General features: G+C 39.4%; 1 protein-coding gene across 8 annotated transcripts in view; it reads left to right on the top strand.

Annotated features, from left to right (window-relative positions):
* Positions 1 to 17,976, top strand: part of DNAJC6 (DnaJ heat shock protein family (Hsp40) member C6) — a 157,528-nt gene that overhangs the window by 74,258 nt on the left and 65,294 nt on the right. For 3 of the 8 annotated variants that reach the window (XM_007978441.3, XM_007978440.3, XM_007978443.3), the window contains exon 2: positions 12,896 to 13,008. The exons of the other annotated variants lie outside the window; for them this stretch is intronic. The gene's annotated coding sequence lies outside the window, so the exon portion shown is untranslated. The remainder of the gene's footprint in view (positions 1 to 12,895; positions 13,009 to 17,976) is intronic. 8 annotated transcript variants of the gene reach the window in all.

Genomic DNA, 17,976 nt, shown 5'->3' with positions numbered 1-17,976 from the left:
GCATGTGCACTCGTGTGTGTATATTAAGTTCTATACTATTTTCTCAACTGTGTGGGTTCCTGAATCACAGTCAAGGTACCAAACAATTCTAACACCATAAGAAACCCCCATGTTGCCATCCACACCTGCCACTATAAAAATACAAAAAAATTAACTGGGCATAGTGGTGGGCACCTGTGGTCCCAGCTACTTGGGGGGCTGAGGCAGGAGAATGGCATGAACCCAGGAGGTGGAGCTTGCAGTGAACCAAGATCGTGCCACTGCACTCCAGCCTGGGCGACAGAGTGAGACTCCGTCTCAAAAAAAAAAAAAAAAAAAAAAAAAAGGACTTGACCGCAAAGGGTAAGACATTTATTTTATTTTGCTTTTGCATCTGAGGCCATAATGGTGGAACCTTAGCATTGGGAAGGACTTAGCAGTCTTCTTGGTTCCTCAGAATGTAGGAATTTTAGAGGAGGAGTGGGAGACATTTTATGATTCTCTACACTCCTCCAACACATCATCAGCTTGAGCTGTCTCCCCATCCTTTGCCCCTAGACACCTTTGCCTTGGTAGTGCAGGTCTCAAGTTAGATATCATGTCCACTTAAAACCCTTGCCTGACCTTCTAAGTCTGGGTCAGGTGCTTCTTCTTTGTGCCCTGATTATGTTCTGTATTTTCTTCTTTGTGGCACTTTTCTCATTTTATAATTGCTCATAGATAATAAATAAATAGTGAGTGGGTAGGTGGAGGTCTGAATGAGAGTCCTTTCCCAATGTCTGATGATCCTGCAACGGCCACTTCTCCTTCGTTTCCCACTTTGTGAGTGACTTTTGGTCCTGCCTGTACTTCAACCACAGCATTTGTGTGGCAAGCCCTTGTTTATGTTGATTGTGCCCAATTCCAGCCTTCTACCTTCTGGTACTTCCACCAGGATGACTAACTTCATTTTCTGAGCTCATCACATTTTTCTTTTCCTCCATTTATATAGGCAATAAGATGATTAAGATGACTACTTTAAGTAGCTACGAGCCTATATTGTGCTATGTGCTTGATATATATTATAATAGCTTCAGCTCTGTTCAAAAGAGGAAATGGCTACAACTGACCCAGAGACCATCTGGGGATAAAATGGGGATAGTAAAACATAACTTGAAGTATATTTTATTGAAATATTTATATTTATTTGGGAGGCTGAGGTAGGAGAATTGCTTGAACCCTAGAGGCAGAGGTTGTGGTCAGCCAAGACTGCGCCTCTGCACCCCAGCTTGGGCAACAGAGCGAGACTCTGTCTAAAAAATAAAAAATAAAAAATTTTATATTTATTATATTTAATAAAATACTAAAAATATTCCTATACATATTTTAATAAAATATACTTCAAGTTATGTTTCGCTATCCCCATTTAAAAACTGAGGAAACCAAAGCTCAAAAAAGGTTAATAAGTTGTTCAGGATTATGTAGCCAGATTAGTGGCAGAAATAGATTCAAATCCAAAACTGTCTGTTACAAAGTTCACCTTTTTTGCTCTGTCTGCAGGAAGGAACTGCATCTCTAGGGAACTGTTCTGATTCTTCCAAGACTTAGAATGTCCACTAGGGACCTGTATCCAAGTCTAGTTCCTGATTGAACCCTTCTAGTTAGGTAGCTCTGGACTTTGGAAGGCAGCCATTCTATTGCTGGACAAGAAACATTGCTGGGATGTTTATTGATGTTCAGTGGAAATCTGCCCTTCACTCTCTCAGTTCTGTATCTAGGTGGTTTGTAGTTCTGTCCCTTGGTGCAACATAAATTCTTTTGAATTTATAGGTCCCTCATGCTGTACCTAAAAGGGATTTTTCTGGGTTTACCTATTTATTTTACAGATGAAGAAACTTGAGTCCAAAGAGAGAAGCCCTGTTTAACTTACTGCCCTTGAGTTACCTGAAACCTAATCTTGCCTTTCTGGCTTACCTTTCTCTTTCTAGCTCTTCCAGTCTTTCCTCATGAGATGGGTTTTCTTTATTTTTCATTACCCTAGTCATTCTCCTTATGGACACTCTCCAGCTGGCCTGTGTGCCTCCTGTTTTTGAAGCTGACCTCAATAGTCCAAACTTTGGGTTGATTGCATGGAGTTCAACAGAGGATGTTTAATTCTGCAAACAATGATGAGATGTCACTATGTACCAGGGACGTGTTGCAATCCTCTACCATATTCTGCCTTCCTTTTTCCTTGTCCATATTGTCTACAATATTTGTGAGGCTAGAAGTTTGGTTGTATATGTCACAAAGGCCATCGTAATAGTGGCTTAAGCAGATGAAAGCCTATTTCTTGCTCACATAAAAATCTGATCTGGAATGGATGCTGTATAAAGTAACTAGGGTGCCAAGCTGCTTCTATCATGCTGCTTTTTGATCCTTAGGATATTACTCTCTTCCTCGTCATCTAAGATGGCCAACCAAATATTCATTTTCTAGCCAATGTGAAGGCCAGGGAAGGGCTTACCTTTTCTCTCTGAGAAACAGCCTGTATGTTGCAGTCTCACTTCCACTCTCATCCCATTGGTCAGAACTTAATCACATGGTCGTACCTGGCTGAAGGGAAGCCTGGGAAATGTAGTCTTTTATTCTGGTAGTCCAAGTGACCAGCTAAAAGTATTCTTAAGAAGAACAAGGAGGGGAGAATGGATTTTGGTTGGCAAATAGCAGTCTCTACCATACCCCTCTTTTTGTTTCAGCTCCAGGAAAACAAGTCCTGGTTAGTTCTCTATAGCCATTGACTTCCCAGGTTTATGAAGTTCCATTTCTAGGAAAGGTGGCAAAGCAGGATCTCCCAGAAATTCTCAGGATTCTGTGAAAGACTGAAAATCAGAATCTTTGGTGTGTAGGTCACAATGATAAAAATACTTGTCATTTATTTGGGGCTTACTATTTGTTTGCTAGGCATATGTTAACATGTATTCTCTTATTTAATTTTCAGATGAATCCTAGGGGGCAGGTATGATTATTAATTCCCAATTTACAAACCAAGTTTTCCAAAGAGATGAAATAACTTCCCAAGGTTGTACAGCGATTACAGGTTGAAGCTGCCACCTATTTATCTTAGTGCACTGGAGCCTGAGGTCATTGCCCACTCACTTTGATGCCAGACAGACCAGAGTTGCTCATTAACACTTCATAAAGCCCTCTCATGTTCCTCATAATAACCAGACATTTCTAATTATAACTTGAGCAGCAAGTGTTATTTAAGATAGGTTGTGAGCCCCGAGTTGAAGGGATGGCTTTTATACCGTGTTTGCTGAGTATGAGCTCAGGTCAGACAAAATATTGGGTGACCAAATTGGCAAAGACTATTGTCCCTGTATTTCATTTTGCTGTCAGCAGTGCTCTTGGTTTATTTTCTTTTCCATGAGGAAGCTGAGGCACAGGGATATCACAGGATTTATTACACATGGTAATGTTGGGATTTGCTCCACATTGGTCTGATGCCAAGCTGGAAATATTAATTCTGCTGCTGCCTCATGTTCATTAATCTAGGGGAGGCCTGGACTTCTATTTCCTCATGTCCTGGAGTCTCTCAGCGTGTCCTGGGACCTGGGACCTGGTTCCAGGCCTGAGTTTGCCAGCCTTGCTATGTCTGGTTAGAGATGACAGGTTAGAGATCACAGGCTTTTCTGGACTCTGTTTTGCTTATGGCTTTGCTTTTTAAATTTTGTTTTGTTTTTATTTTCTCCTATAAATATGGCAGGTGGATTATGAATACAAATGTTAACACTGGGGCACTCAATGAGGAAAGGATGTCTCTATGGTTAACTCTCTTCCAACTCCGAATCACGATATGTAGACCACAGGAAGGGGCAATGGAAACCTTGATATTTAAGAATAATAAGTGTTCCGTGAATTGGGTGGTGGAGCACCTTTCTGGAAGATGAGAAAGAATAAATTATGCAAAGAACCAGGTAGAGGTTCTTAGCAGGAGGACAGCAAAAGCAAATGCCTTAAGTGCAGAAATGAAAAAGAGGCAAGAAATAAACAAATACCACGTTTGAGCCTTACGTATTTTGGAATTTATTGGTTATGGAAGGGGAGACAGAAGCTCACTATCAGCAATGACTCCCCTCCCCTGAATCAACAGCAATTTTTGGACAGGCCTCAATAATGCTAGGAGTAAGTGCCTCACGCTTGTCAAATCTACTTTGCTTAGGTATGTTTGGAAAAATGATCAATGTCCTTGGTGAAGTGTTACTCTCTTTTGCTTCATTAAACTCACCTTAGGAGGTGGTTAAATTGATAGTGTTTTGTTCGTTTGTTTGTTTTTCAGAATTCTTTTCACGTCTCCCAGAGGCTTTGAACATAAGATATAGTGCTGTTTTTGATATTAGCAGTGGTTTATAAAAATATTTAAGTCACTCTTTCCTCTTAACATCCATACAAATACTTAGAGGCGTAGAAATTAGAAGATTATATCAGAATTTCAAACCTGGGATTTATAGAAAATTGGAGGGTACTCAAAGGATGTTCTATTGGCAGAAGAGTTGAGTTGCTCTGAGAACAACGGCAGATTCATTTATTTACAGTGGTTACAGACTCACAGATGTGCTCACACTGGCCACAATCCATCCATCACTAGCAGATTTGAACATTGTTCCAGTTTGGGCATTTGGGTTCTCAATCTAATGTAATTCACCTGCTCATATTAAGAATTTTAACATACCAAGAAGTGTTTTTTAAAAAAACAAAAACAACACTATTCCCCAAATTAATAGTGGGAATTGAATAGTACATTTTGGCCTTATTACTCATCTGAGCTCAGCAGAGATCTTTGGATATGCTTCCAATAACAGTAAAAATAACAGCTTGGTGAAATAAATGGACTCGTAGGTGGAGAACCAAAGTTCTGAGAGGAGTTTTATCTTCTGATTGCATTGCTCTTTGGCATTGACCATGAATAAAAACCATCACTGCTTTATTTTTACTTTATAAAGTACTTCTATGGATATCATTTTACTTCAGCTTTACAATTGCCTTATAAACTGGGTATAATTGTCTTCATTTTACAGCTGAGGAGTCTGAGGCTCAGAGTGGTTAAGTGACTTGCCCAAGGTTACAGCATAGCAAGCAGGTGACAGAATCAGGATTCCAACCCATATGTTATTATATAAATTGTCATAACTCCTGAAAACATAGTAGCTTTAAAACCTTGAAAAGCATCAGTGCCATCTTTAGAACAATGAAACCTTGAAAAGCATCAGTGCCATCTTTAGAACAATGACTTAGGATTTTTTTTCCTCCATGGATACTGCTTTAAATGTTTGAGGAAATAACTGCAAATTTTGTTTCTTCCTAACCCCAATAATGCTCTCTACAGTGTCCCTCAGCCCAGAATTTCTTGTGACTATTTGATTTTTTTTTTCTGAAGCTTCAGTCTTTACTACTGCCTTCTGTTCGATTATATCACGTCAAAGGCAGAGCCTAGAGAATCATTATTAAGGATTTGTAGGTTGTTCGCATGACTTTTTAAAGTAAAAAGGATAGATATGAATAGAAATAAATAAAATTATTTTGCAAAGTAACTATAAGGCTTCAACCATGTCTGTATATAATTTATTCACTATAAAAAGTTCTACTGAAGATATATTTTGACTTAGATAACATAATTGAGAAAAAGATGGCAAATTTATTGTTAGGTTAATGTAACTATCCCTTCTTTGGAGAGGGTGATAACAAAACTATCAAAAGAAAAAGATGCCCAGATGAGATTATACTTGGAAAATTTTGTAGGCAGATACGCAAACTGCAAGTATAACATGTAAGCATGTTTGACAGGAGAAGTAGGAGAACATGGGTTACAAAATCCTTAAGCTTGACAGCCTCTGGCAAGGTGGTAAATAATGTGAGATCTTTTAAAATGGCTTTCTTGAGATAAAGCACAGAATGTAGTGCATGCAACTCTCAGAATTGTTGCTGGAGACAGCAAAAATACTCTTGAGACAGTGCAGGCTACCGAGGAAAATACATGCAGTGATCCAGAAGAAAGTGAGAGCATGGGCTATTGGGAGAACTGCAAAGAGTTTCCCTGGGACTGGGGCAAAGATGGGTGAAGGAAGAATGCAGGAGGTGAGAATGGGAAGGAAAGCGGTTCCCAGGTCATTCAAGGCTTTGTAAACCATGTAACCCTGTGGCCCTAAAAGTTTCCATGAACAGGAGTGATAAGATAAAATTTGTATTTTAACGCGCCTCATCCCTCTGGAGAGGATTGAAGGGGTCCAAAGCTGTTAGGAGGCTAGAGATGAAATGGCCTGAACCGAGTAAGATACTAAGTAAGGAGTAGTTGGTGTGTAGAAAGGTGGGTTGGATTTGGGTTTTGCCTATAGGAACAGTGGGAGGAAACAAGTTACTTCTCAGATTTCTTTATATCTACCCATTCTTACTCCATAACCTCCCATGCTGTAAAATGATGGTAGTGGTAACAATGACTATAAAATTTGAAGGCCTATTATATTATAGATGTGAAACTTCTCATCACCTACAAGATAAAATTCAAGTCTTAAAGGGGCATACAAGCATTCCATAATACACTTCTTGCCTATCCTACCACCCTTTGTTAAACGCCCTGTCCAGTATTGCTGACCAATTTATAGTTCAGAATCTGAGGTCAGAATTAACAATATGTATTGAGCCAGATAAATCAACTATGTCTGTCCTTTTTTTTTCTTTAGACAGAGTCTCATTCTGTTGCCAGGCTGGAGTGCAATGGCACGTACATTATAGGGCTGTAAAGCATTTAGGATAATGCCTGGTACATAGTAGGAACTCAAATCTTAGATGATTTTAGGTATGATTTGTTATTTTTAGTAGCGGAATATTAGAATATTACTACTACCACTGCATACAAAGCCCTGTGCTTGGCACTGTGTATGGAGTCTTCTTTGACTCACCCCATCTTGCCTTCTAGGAGTTTGCAGGCAATGTGCATATGCTTAAAGATTTCAAGAAGGGAAACTGGGGAGTGGTCAGTCAACAGGCAGTCACTTGAGATTACTGCCAAATGCAGGGAAAGAGGAAAGAAGGCACTTGCAGGTGGCCAACTTGTTAGATAATAGTCCCTCACCCCTGGGCTTCTGGGGCAAAAATGAAAAACAGAAGCCATGGTGGAGATTAGAATGTTTCTGTTCTACCAATGCCGCCCTTAGTGGCAGCCAAATACTTAAACTCCATGTCTAGTTTGGTGGGACTCCTAACAGACCTTGCCTTGTAGTATTAATAAATCACACAAATCACAATTTAACACTCACATTGTATAGACTCTGTGAGTCATGGAGTCACCCAGAGTTCATGGGACCTTGGAGAGCAGCAAATTCCACCTCCACATTTTATAGAAAGAGACTTTGTCCAGAGAAGGAAAGCCATACGCTTAAGGGCACACTGGTATTTGGAACTTGAACTTTGTTGGTTAACCTTATGGGTCAGATCATGCAGATTCCCAAATGCCTGGGAGGAGTAGACTCTCAATATGCAAGGGTGCTGAGAGGAGGGATGATGGCTCCACTGTTGTGCTGCCCTCATTGTATTTGGTGAGTCCAGGCTCCTGCTCTTATCAGAAGAACAGCAATGGTAGCTGCTGGAGGAAGAGTTGGCCTCCCTCAGGATGTAGCCATTTCTGTTGCCTGATTTGTATTGGGCAAAGTCTTGTTTGGGCCCTTCCGTAGCTACAGCCATCTACGTGCTATTGGCGATTGCCCTGAGACCTCTACTCTCTGTCAAAAAGAGGTAAGGAAGAATGTGATAGTGAAAGGGCATGAGATTTAGAGCCACACAGATCTGGTTTGTGTTCTGACCCCAGTGTTTCTTAGAGATGTGACCTTTATCCAGTCATTTAACTTCACTGAGCCTCAGTTTTCTCCTCCATAAAATGAGCATGAGAATATCCACCTCAGCAGGTTGTTGTAGTGATTAAGTGTGATGATCTATATCAAGCATTTGGCAGATAAAAAGTGTCCAGTGAATGGTAGCTCCTCTGCCTCTGTCTCTGACCCTGCCTGACCTTCATTTAGGGCTGTCTGTCCTCTGTCACACAGTGTGGCATAGGGCTGTGGCTGTGTTATTGCACTTTCTATTTATCAGAAGCTACTGAGGGATGTTGAAAGATGTAGACTTTAGGCTCTACTCTCAGAGATTCTGATTTGAAAGAAATCTGAAAATCTGCATTTTTAAAAACAGGCACCCCAGGCTATTTTGATGCGTAGCCTGGTACCTAGGCTAATACTTCACCTTGGGAACCTCTTGCACCACTTTGCCAGACCACTTAGCTTGGGCAGGTTATGCAACCTCTCTGAGCCTCATTTCTGTACCCATTAACTGGGACTGATAGCCTTTTTATTAAGGTCTTTTTCAGGGTGAAATGAAACAGTGTGTGTGAAGCATCTTGCATGAACCTAGCACACAGTGGGAGCCTGGTGAAGGCTGAATTCCCCCAGAACAACCGTGTTTACTTGTACAGTTACGCTATACAGAAATGGGCTTGTTCCAGGGTTTGAGTGAAGACTGATACCAGACACCAAAGGGCTGCATTGCCCTCTTCCAATCTATAAGCTAGCCGTGGTCCTAGTTCCTTCTTTGGAAACCAAACCCTTTCAATGTATCATTCTTACCATTCTGTGGATTTTACAGAGGGCATATTGTTCATGATGGAAAACCACCTGCTTGCTTGTCGCCTGCATTTTTTGGAGACCCTTTTTATGGTTACTAGTGTCTGTCTTTGAAATTTCAGCACCTGTGAGCTCTGATTGTGTTACCTGGAATCTAAAAGGCAGCAGAAGAGACCAGATGCTGCTAATGACTTTTCAGCTCTTTCGGCCATAGTTTTCTCAAAGAAAAAAGGATGTGACCCTGGGTTTGTCAGCACTGATGTACTTTCACACCGCAAAGGGACTTGACAATGGGCAGGTTTCCAAGTCTGTAGAGTGGTTCTTTGGGGAAGATGGAAAGCATATTTACAGTTTGGTTCTTCGGGCTCATGCTCTTTCCCCACCTCCTGTGCTCTACTGCCACTACCCCTGGAATGCTGGTGCATGTGGCTATTGAACATGAGAGTCAAAGACAGCAGCTATTGACCCTAAAGGCTGCGTGTGCCTGTGGGGTGGGTGGGATTGGGCATCAAGGAGAGGCTGAATTAGGAAAGAGCATCTTGAGCCACTGTCATCATCCCTTTGTGAGGAACCACGATCATAACTGGACTGCAGTTTTCCACTCCTGCCTGTTCAAGCCTTAGAAACTAGTTTTCATTAATTTCTTTGCTACGCAGTGAATGCGTAGCAGTTTTCCACTCCCGGGTGTCTGTTCTTGAAAATAACCTTAGATTAATGCAGAGCAGACATCAGGCCAAGGTCTGGCTTTTTTGTTCTCCAGCAGTGCTTTTGGGTTTGACTGTTTCCTTTTATTTTTTAAGCTTTTAACAAATATAATAGGAGGTAGCAAAATGTTGTCAGTGGAACACAGGCTTTGAAGTAAGACAGACCTAGGGAAGAGCCTGGCTGTATGACCTAAATTTTTGTGTTTGGTCCTGCTGTGGGCTGAATATTTGTGTCCCCCTCTTTCCCAGATTCATATGCTGAAACCTATTCCTTAATTGGTAATATTTGGAGGTAGGGCCTTTGGGAGGTGATTAGGTTATGATGGCAGAGTCATCATGAATGGGATTAGTGCCGCTCTAAAAGAGGGCCCCAGAGAACTTGCTTGTCTCTTTCACCATGGGAAGATACAGGGAGAAGACGGCCTTCTATGAATAAAGAAGTGGGACCTCACTAGGTACCAAATCTGCAGGCACCTTGATCTTGGACATTCCGGCCTCCAGAACTGTGAGGAATACATTTATGTTGTTAATAAGCTACTCAATTTATAGTATTTTGTTATAGCAGCCCAAATGGTCTAAGACAAGTTCTGTTTGCTGCTCTGTAAAAGGGGGATAATCAAACTTACCTGGCAACATAATTGTGAAGATTAAGTAAGATAATGGACATAAAGCTTATAGTCTAGTTCCCAGGGATCAGAGGGTGTTTAATAAGTGATGGCTACTGCTGTTATCATCTTGCTGCACTTCAGTGCAATTGAAATTGGTTTAAAAGTGAATAGAAACTGTTGGTTTCTTGACAGATTCAATTCAGTTCAATTAAGTGTCCTTTTTTAGATGGCTTACCATGGTAAGTGTCATGCTGAGTACTTGATACAGATAGAAATTAAGCACTGTCTTCTCGCTAAGCTCTTCTTGTGTATTCTCAATTAATTTTGTGTTGCAGCTTTCAAAAAAAGCATCTCCTCACCCTTTCCAGTGATTCTAAATTTCTTTATCTACTCCTTTGAAGGTTAGTTTGACTTTCAAGGCTTTTGAGATCTAAGCATCATTCACCGTTGCAGTCTCACCTCTCACCCCTCTCTAATATACCCTCTATGTCCACCCAGTGCTATGAGGAAACACCATAATACCTTGGCTCTAGTATGTACCATTGCCACTGCCTGATACACATTCCTCTCAATTTCAGAGTCTTCCTCCTTCCTCCTGTGTAGTGGAGACTGCAATACTCATCTGTCAGTGTTGGATGAGAATTTATGCATGTAATTTTTTTGTCTGAAGAGCAGATGGAACCACACAGACCAGACTGCAGGAAAGTGAAGAGACAAACAGTAGACTACCTTACCCGTGGTTTCACTTTCCAAGGTTTCAGTTATCCGCTGTCAACTGCGGTCTGAAAGTATTATGAAAATTCCAGAAATAATCCATTAAGTTTTAAATTGTATGCCATTTTGAGTAGCGTGATGAAATCTTGCACCATCTTGCTTGGTCCTACCTGGGATATGCATCATCTCTTTGTCTAGCATCTATGTTACTGCCTATTAGTCACTTAGTAGCCGTGTAAGTGATAAGATTGACTATCTCGGTTATTGCAGTGCTTGTGTTCAAGTGACCCTTATTTTACTTCATAATGACCCCAAATCACAAAAGTAGTGATGCCAGCAACTTGGATATGCCAAAGAAAAGCTGTAGAGTGCTTCCTTTAAGTGAAAAGGTGAAAGTTCCTGACTTAATAAAAAAAGGAAAAAAATGGTATTCCGAGGTTGTGTAGATCTGTGGTAAGAATGAATCTTTTATCTGTGAAATTGTGAACAAGGAAAAAAGGAATTCATGCTAGTTTTGCCATTACATCTCAGATGGCAAATGTTATGGCCACAGTGTGTAAGTGCTTTATTAAGATGGAAAAGGCTTCAATTTGTGAGTGGAAGACATGAACAGAAACGTGTTCCAGTTGATGGCAGTTGGGTTCAATATTATCTGTGGTTTCAGACATCCACTGCAGCTCTTGGAGTGTATCCTCTATGGATAAGAGGGGACTACAGTACTAGCATCTGCATTGGCCAGATGCTAAGTAGAAACAGAAGCTGCCTTGAACTTAGGGAGGCCCTGGGTGTACAGTGATTTTTCTTTGCCATTTGTGGTGCCATTTCTGTAGCTCACCAGGGTGCAGCCTGCAGAAGGAAAGCCACACAGTTCTTTCCTCCCTCCAGGGGCCCTTGTAATAATGAATGATGGCAAAGAGTCGAAGATAGGATGATGATAATGGCTGTTTTTTATTAAGCACTTCTTGTAGATATATGCACATGTGTGTATTTCATTCTTGACAAGTATTATTGCAAAACTGAGGTTCAGAGAGGTTGCATCACACCCTTAAGCATGAAGAAGATAGGGAGGGTGGTTATAATAATAGTGACAGTCCTCCAAAGTGTGACATCAGACTCTTCTGATGGTTGGGCAACTACTGTGCCACGGAAATAATTATCTGTCTCCTTAGCAACCCCCAATATTTGGCTTAGTTGTCATTGGTGCATTTCAGTTATCTTCATGTCGGTAAAGAAATAGGTCTCAGGAAATTTAATCCCGCTAGCAGTGCTATGCCTAGAATTCAATTAACTCCATGATTTGCAATTAATGAGCCCTCATGCCAAGATTGAGGTCAAAGCATTAATCTTACTTTTATTTTAGGATTTCCACTGTCATGATTTACAGTGAAATCCAGCCAATATTGTCAGGATTATTGGAGCATAATTAAGCCAGAAAGACAGGCAGAACAGTTGGTTAACATGGGAGCCAGGGAGGGACCTCATACCTTTGCTTGGTAAGCCTGCCTCAGGCAGGATGGGTCTACATATGAGGATTTCCATCTAAGGACTGTTTCCCAGATGCCTGATCTCTATACATTTCAAATCCCCATCCAATCTCCAAAGAAAATATTTCTGAGTCCCAGTTGGTGAGCCCTTGTGAGTTATGTTGTTAATTCAATGCTACCACATCCACCTCCACCTCAAGTTGCCATTTACTAAGTTGTAAATGTAACAGACAGTGAGTGGGCTTTTACAGACGATGGATTAGATAGTTGTGATGATTCTATGAGGAAGGTATCGTAGGCCTTCTCTCGGTATAAGGTTATGCAGCAAGTAAGTGGCCTTTCCACTGAACTGATGGAAGGATGTGGCAGTTCCTAGCTGCAGACCATTTTTGTGCTTCTCTCCCTTTCGTGTGTGTGTGTGTGTGTGTGTGTGTGTATTTTGTCCATTAGGATCTCCTCTACTTTCCCATATAGAAATAAGAAGGCGGGCATGCATAGGCAAATATTGTTTATGATTGCCTTCTAGGTGACAAATGCTCATCCATCATTATCTCATTTAATCATCACATACATGGGAGGAGGATATTATCTGCCTCCATTTTACAGTTGAGAAAACTGAGGCTTAGAGAGATTTACTAGTTTGCCTGCTGTTACACAGATAGGAAGGAAGGACAGTCAGTGTTGTGAATGCGGGTATGCTTGTTTGAAAATCCTAGGTTCTTTTAATCACAACAAGCTAGTACTAAATAAATGCTTTTTTTCTTTTCCTGGTTCTCCAGGAGTGGTTATTATTGAGTCGAGAATTTTTGGGAAAAGTAACACGTGGAGAGTCATTTTTTGAGTGGAAGGAGTCTGAAGAGAGGGTAGGAACCAACCTCCTACTACCCACCAGGTAAGGGTGTGCTTTTGGCCTTTGGGATTTAGCTCATGTCTTCTGTATGTAGAGTGCAGATAGATCCAGGTAGGCCACCCTGTCTCGCCAACCAAGCACAGAAATTAACCCCTCCCATTGACTTTACTTTTGCTCAGCGTTTGGTTTTTCCACAAGAGAGTGTAGTGGCCAGACGTTTATGAGAAGGTCTCCATAAGCCAAGTCCACACCGGAAACTGAACCCACAGCTAGCAGTAGCTTTCTTTGCCCTTGAGACCAGTGAAACAGAGGAGTAGTGGGTTCTCTTTGCCCTTAGGTAGCAGATTTTCCTCCAAATGCTTGCTGTGGGTTTTTTGGTTTTCTCCTAGAATTCACCTTCAGACTATATCTGCCTTCCCTGTGTAGTTAGCATTTAGAAGTGTCCTCACTGAGTTTGCTTAGCCTCATTGAACATTTTTATGCCTGGCATGGCTTACTAGAGACTGCCTATTGGAGGTTCCTACTAATACAATTATCTGATAAATAGATACTGAAGGACTGCCTTGAAATTTTCTACGGCTGGCTTGGGATGGAATACTTGCTTTTGAAATATGCCCTAAAGAGTGTACTATCCTTCGGGAAATCCACTTGTCTCAGGCTATATTAATCTGCTCTGTGAACAGCCTCTTGGAAATTTGCTGATAATCCTTTTTTTTTTTTTTTTTTTTTTTTTTTGTCATTCAATATGTCAGTGTGAGACAGTAAGAGAATTTGGTAAAAGTTCTTACTTTTTAGCTTGACCTTTTGAGGTCTGAGGAGCAGTCTCATCTTCCACCCCTCTCTAATAATACACCTTCAAGTTCTCTGAGAAAACAGCATGATATCCTGTTTCCAATATCTATTATAGTTGGTGCCTTAGGCAAATTACCTTCTGTTTCAGAGACACCACCCCACCCTTCCTCATCTGCTTAGGGGAGACTGTAATACTCATCTTTCAGTGCTGGGTGAGCCTAGCATGTTCCCTAGTACGCTTATAATCAGAGCTCAGTTATGATCCTTTCACTTTTATGTCTTTCCTTGACGTGATGATCTCAACCTTTGCTTGCTCTCCAACATTATTTTGTACTAAATAATGGGCTAAAATGCCCTTCAGCCCATTTCCATCCAAACTGCAATTCAGACATCACCTCTGCCATAAGCCATCCTCTTTCCTATTTCCAACAACCTTCAACACTGCCCCCACTCCATCACCCCTGCCTGCCACACACACACAGACACACACAGACTGGAAATAAGCTCCTCAGAATGCTTATCTACTTTATATGCACCTTTATAATAATACTTGGTATGTCTAAACAGTAGAAAATCAACTAATAATTATAATGCAGCACTATGAAAGATATGAGAGAAAAAATATTAATGACTCAGAAGACTACACTTCATTGCTAAGTGGAAATATGGCAGGTCCAAATCTATACACAGTATCATCTTTATTTCTATGTATGTGGACACACAACACAAAATGTGTATGTGTGCGTATACACAAAAACAGAACTAAGAATGTAAGGATATATAGTCTCCAAATTGTTAACAGTGGTACCCTTGTTTGTTTTATTCTCCGTCTTAATTCCATCTTCTTTGGTTTCAGTAGACCTCAGGGGCAGAGAAGTGAGTTAATCATACTGCTTTGCAGTCTTTATACAGCACAAGGCCCCGTCTGGTTTTATTCTAGATTTTCTTTTTTTTACTTCGTCAGCCTCAATTCTATCCTCCTCACCCAGTCATTTGGTTTCTTTCTAGTGCTCTTTATATATGTCCTTAAGTGTGCCCAAATTTTCCACATTGATTATGAATGTCTTCTATATTATAGATATATATGATATTATTGTGTAATGCAACCTATTTTAATGTATAAAAATATCAAAATATAGGTAATGTTTATATTTATATCTGAATGAAGCCTTTTTTCATAAAGTAAAAACTGGAATTCATGTCTCTGCTTTTTACCTCTTTTCCCCCTTTTCTCCCCTCCCCTCAATCCTGCAATCACACACACATACATGTGCGCACACACGCACAAACACACACACATACACACGCACACATAATGAAGATTTTCTTGACCAGTTGTACTTCCAGTTCCAAAATCTCAGGATTCCTTGTTGCATATATTGGTTGATTCCCTCCCTTGAGCTCTCTGATATGTGGTTTTGTATGAAGTTTTTAACATGACTTTTCTCAAGTAATTTAGCTCCTCCTAGCTTTTAACATAGTACAGCAGAGTCTGAAAAGAGAATGACCAATGGCAATGCAGACAGCCTTATTGGACTAAGAATGGCATTTTCTGGTGATTCGTATGTTTGCCTTATCTTTCCCAGTCTAGGCCCTATTCCAGCATATGGCAAAAGGGACATACCATTTGCAGTGAGAGCAATATTTGTTTCCTTGCCCTGCCAGCTACTAGCAAGCTAAGTGACTTGAACCTTAATTTCATCATTATGCTTTCAGGCATTTCAATGAATCTTAATTGACACCCAAAAATATGCATTTTTTAACCTTTTGAAATTTGTTGATACTTATTTTATGCCCCAGCATATGCAAACACTTGATAAGAAGGTTTGTTCTTCAGTTGTTAGTTGCAGTATTCTATAAATGTCAGTTAGGGCAATGTAATATTGTTGTTCAAATGTTTTCTTCCCATACCAATATTTTGTCTACTTGTTCTTAAAAAGTCTGCATTTGTCATTGTGGGTTTGTCCCTTTATTTCTACTTTTCTGTTCATTTTTGCTTCATATACTTAGAAGCTGTGTTATTAGGTGCATATATTTAGAATGATATCTTAGGGAGTAATTGACCCTTTATTATTATGAAACATTACTTCTTAACTCTGTAATATTCTGTCTTGAAATTAATTTGTATCATGTTAATATAGGCCTACCTGCTTTCTTTGGCTTACTGTATGATTAATATTTTCTCATCCTTTACTATTAACCTATCTGTAACTTTGTAATTAAAGTACATCTCTTGTAGACAGCATATAATTTGTGTTTTTTAAAATTCAGTCTGATAATCTCAGTCTTTTAATGATAGTGTCTGGTCTATTTAGATTTATTATAATTATTAATATAATTGGGATTAAGTCTACTCTCTTATTTGTTTCTAATTATTGCTTCTGTTTTTAGTTTCTCTATTCTTTTCAGCTTTGTTAGGATTAATCATATATTTTTAATATGAAATTTTAATTCTTCTGACTTTTTGGCTATATATATATATGTGGTACATGTATTTGTGTGTGTATGTATGTTGGTATGTGGTTTCTCCAGAGATTGAAATATTTATTCTTCACTTATCACTGTATACTTAAAATAAGAGAATGTTATAGCAGTGCAATTTTGCTTACCTTCTACCCATCTTTTGTGCTATTTTGTCATATATTTTTCATCTGTGTAATAACACCACAATACAATGTTGTTATTTTTGCTTGTAACAGTTATCTTTCAGGTGCATTATATTCACCCAGACATTTACCATTTCTGGTATACTTCATCCTTTCCTACAGATCTGAGTTTTCATCTGGTAACATTGCCCTTAAGACTGAAGAACTCCCTTTAGCATTTCTTGTAATGCAGGTCAATTAGCCACACATTTTCCTGTGTTTTTAATATAAAATTTTGTTTTGAAAGGATTTTTTTGCTGTCTATAAAGTTCTTGGTTGATAGTTTTTTTCTATCAGCATTCTAGAAAAAATTCGTTTCATTGTTTTCTGACCTCCAATGTTTCTGATGAATGTTAGCCATTATTGACATTGTTGTTCCTCTGTACATAATGTATCTTTTTCTCTATCAGCTACTAAGATTTTTCTCTTTCTTTTTGTCATTGGCAGTCTTATTCTGATGTGTCTAAGGTGATTTTTTGTATATTTATCCTGTTTTGGGTTTGCTGAGTTACTTGGATCTGCAGCTATAGTTTTAACCAGGGATGATGTTGATTCTCTAGGAAACATTTGGCAATGTTTGGAGGTATTTTTTGTTGTCTTTGCTTAGAGTTCAGGTAGGAGAGGATATTACTTGAAATTAGTTAATAGAGGATAGGGATGCTGCTAAACGTTCTACAATGTCCACGACAGCCCCCCACAACAAAGAATTATCCAGTTTACAATGTCAGTAGTGCCAAGTGCCAAGGTTGAGACATTCTGATTTTGAGTTGAATTGTTTTTCCACCAAATGTTGTAAATAAAATAGTTTTTTCTGCTCAGTTTTCTTCCTCCATCCCTTCTTAGACTCTGCTTACATGATGGCAAACTGCTTGCATGATGTTTCCTCACAGGTCACTGAGACTCTGTTTTTAATTTCTGTCGAACTGCCTTCAAGTTCATAACATTTTGTTTTGCAGTTTCCGATCTTCTGTTAAGCTCATTTAGCAAAATTTTCATTTCAGATATTATACTTTTCAATTCTGCAGTTTTCTTCTTTTTAAAAATATTCTTTGCCGTTAGCTCATTAAGACTACCTCTTTGTTTAAGCCTTTGAATGTATATTAATAAGCTTAAAGTTCTTTTCTACTAATTCCAACATCTGGAGCATTTCAGGTTCTATTTCTATTTACTGCTCTTTTATTGTTCAATTTTTACTGCTCCTTTACATGTATAGTTTTATTTTTATTGTATGATAAACATTGTGATGATACTTTTTTGGAAGTCTGGATTACCATTTTCCTTGAAAACATGTTAAATTTTATTCTGGAAGACAGTTTAATTACTGACATATCCTTCTGGTCATTAGGCTTGATTTTATTCTTTGTTAAAATGGGTCTACTGTGGTTTTCAACTTAGTCCTAGGAATGCAGCCTTTACTCTAGGATGTAGTCCTTTTTCCTAGTGTGGATGTGGCCTTTCTGATACAGAAACACTGAATATTCAACTAAATGCCTGAGGTGCTTAGCAAGAGCTTTCCATTTGGGCTATGCTAGAGCTCCAACATACGCCAGCATTTATAACCTCTGGTATATAG

This window comes from Chlorocebus sabaeus, chromosome 20 (genome assembly GCF_047675955.1).
Source record: "Chlorocebus sabaeus isolate Y175 chromosome 20, mChlSab1.0.hap1, whole genome shotgun sequence".
In the NCBI taxonomy this organism is placed as follows: domain Eukaryota; kingdom Metazoa; phylum Chordata; class Mammalia; order Primates; family Cercopithecidae; genus Chlorocebus; species Chlorocebus sabaeus.
The sequence above is the reverse complement of the archived record's forward strand: the minus strand, read 5'-3'. Positions and strand labels throughout refer to the sequence as shown.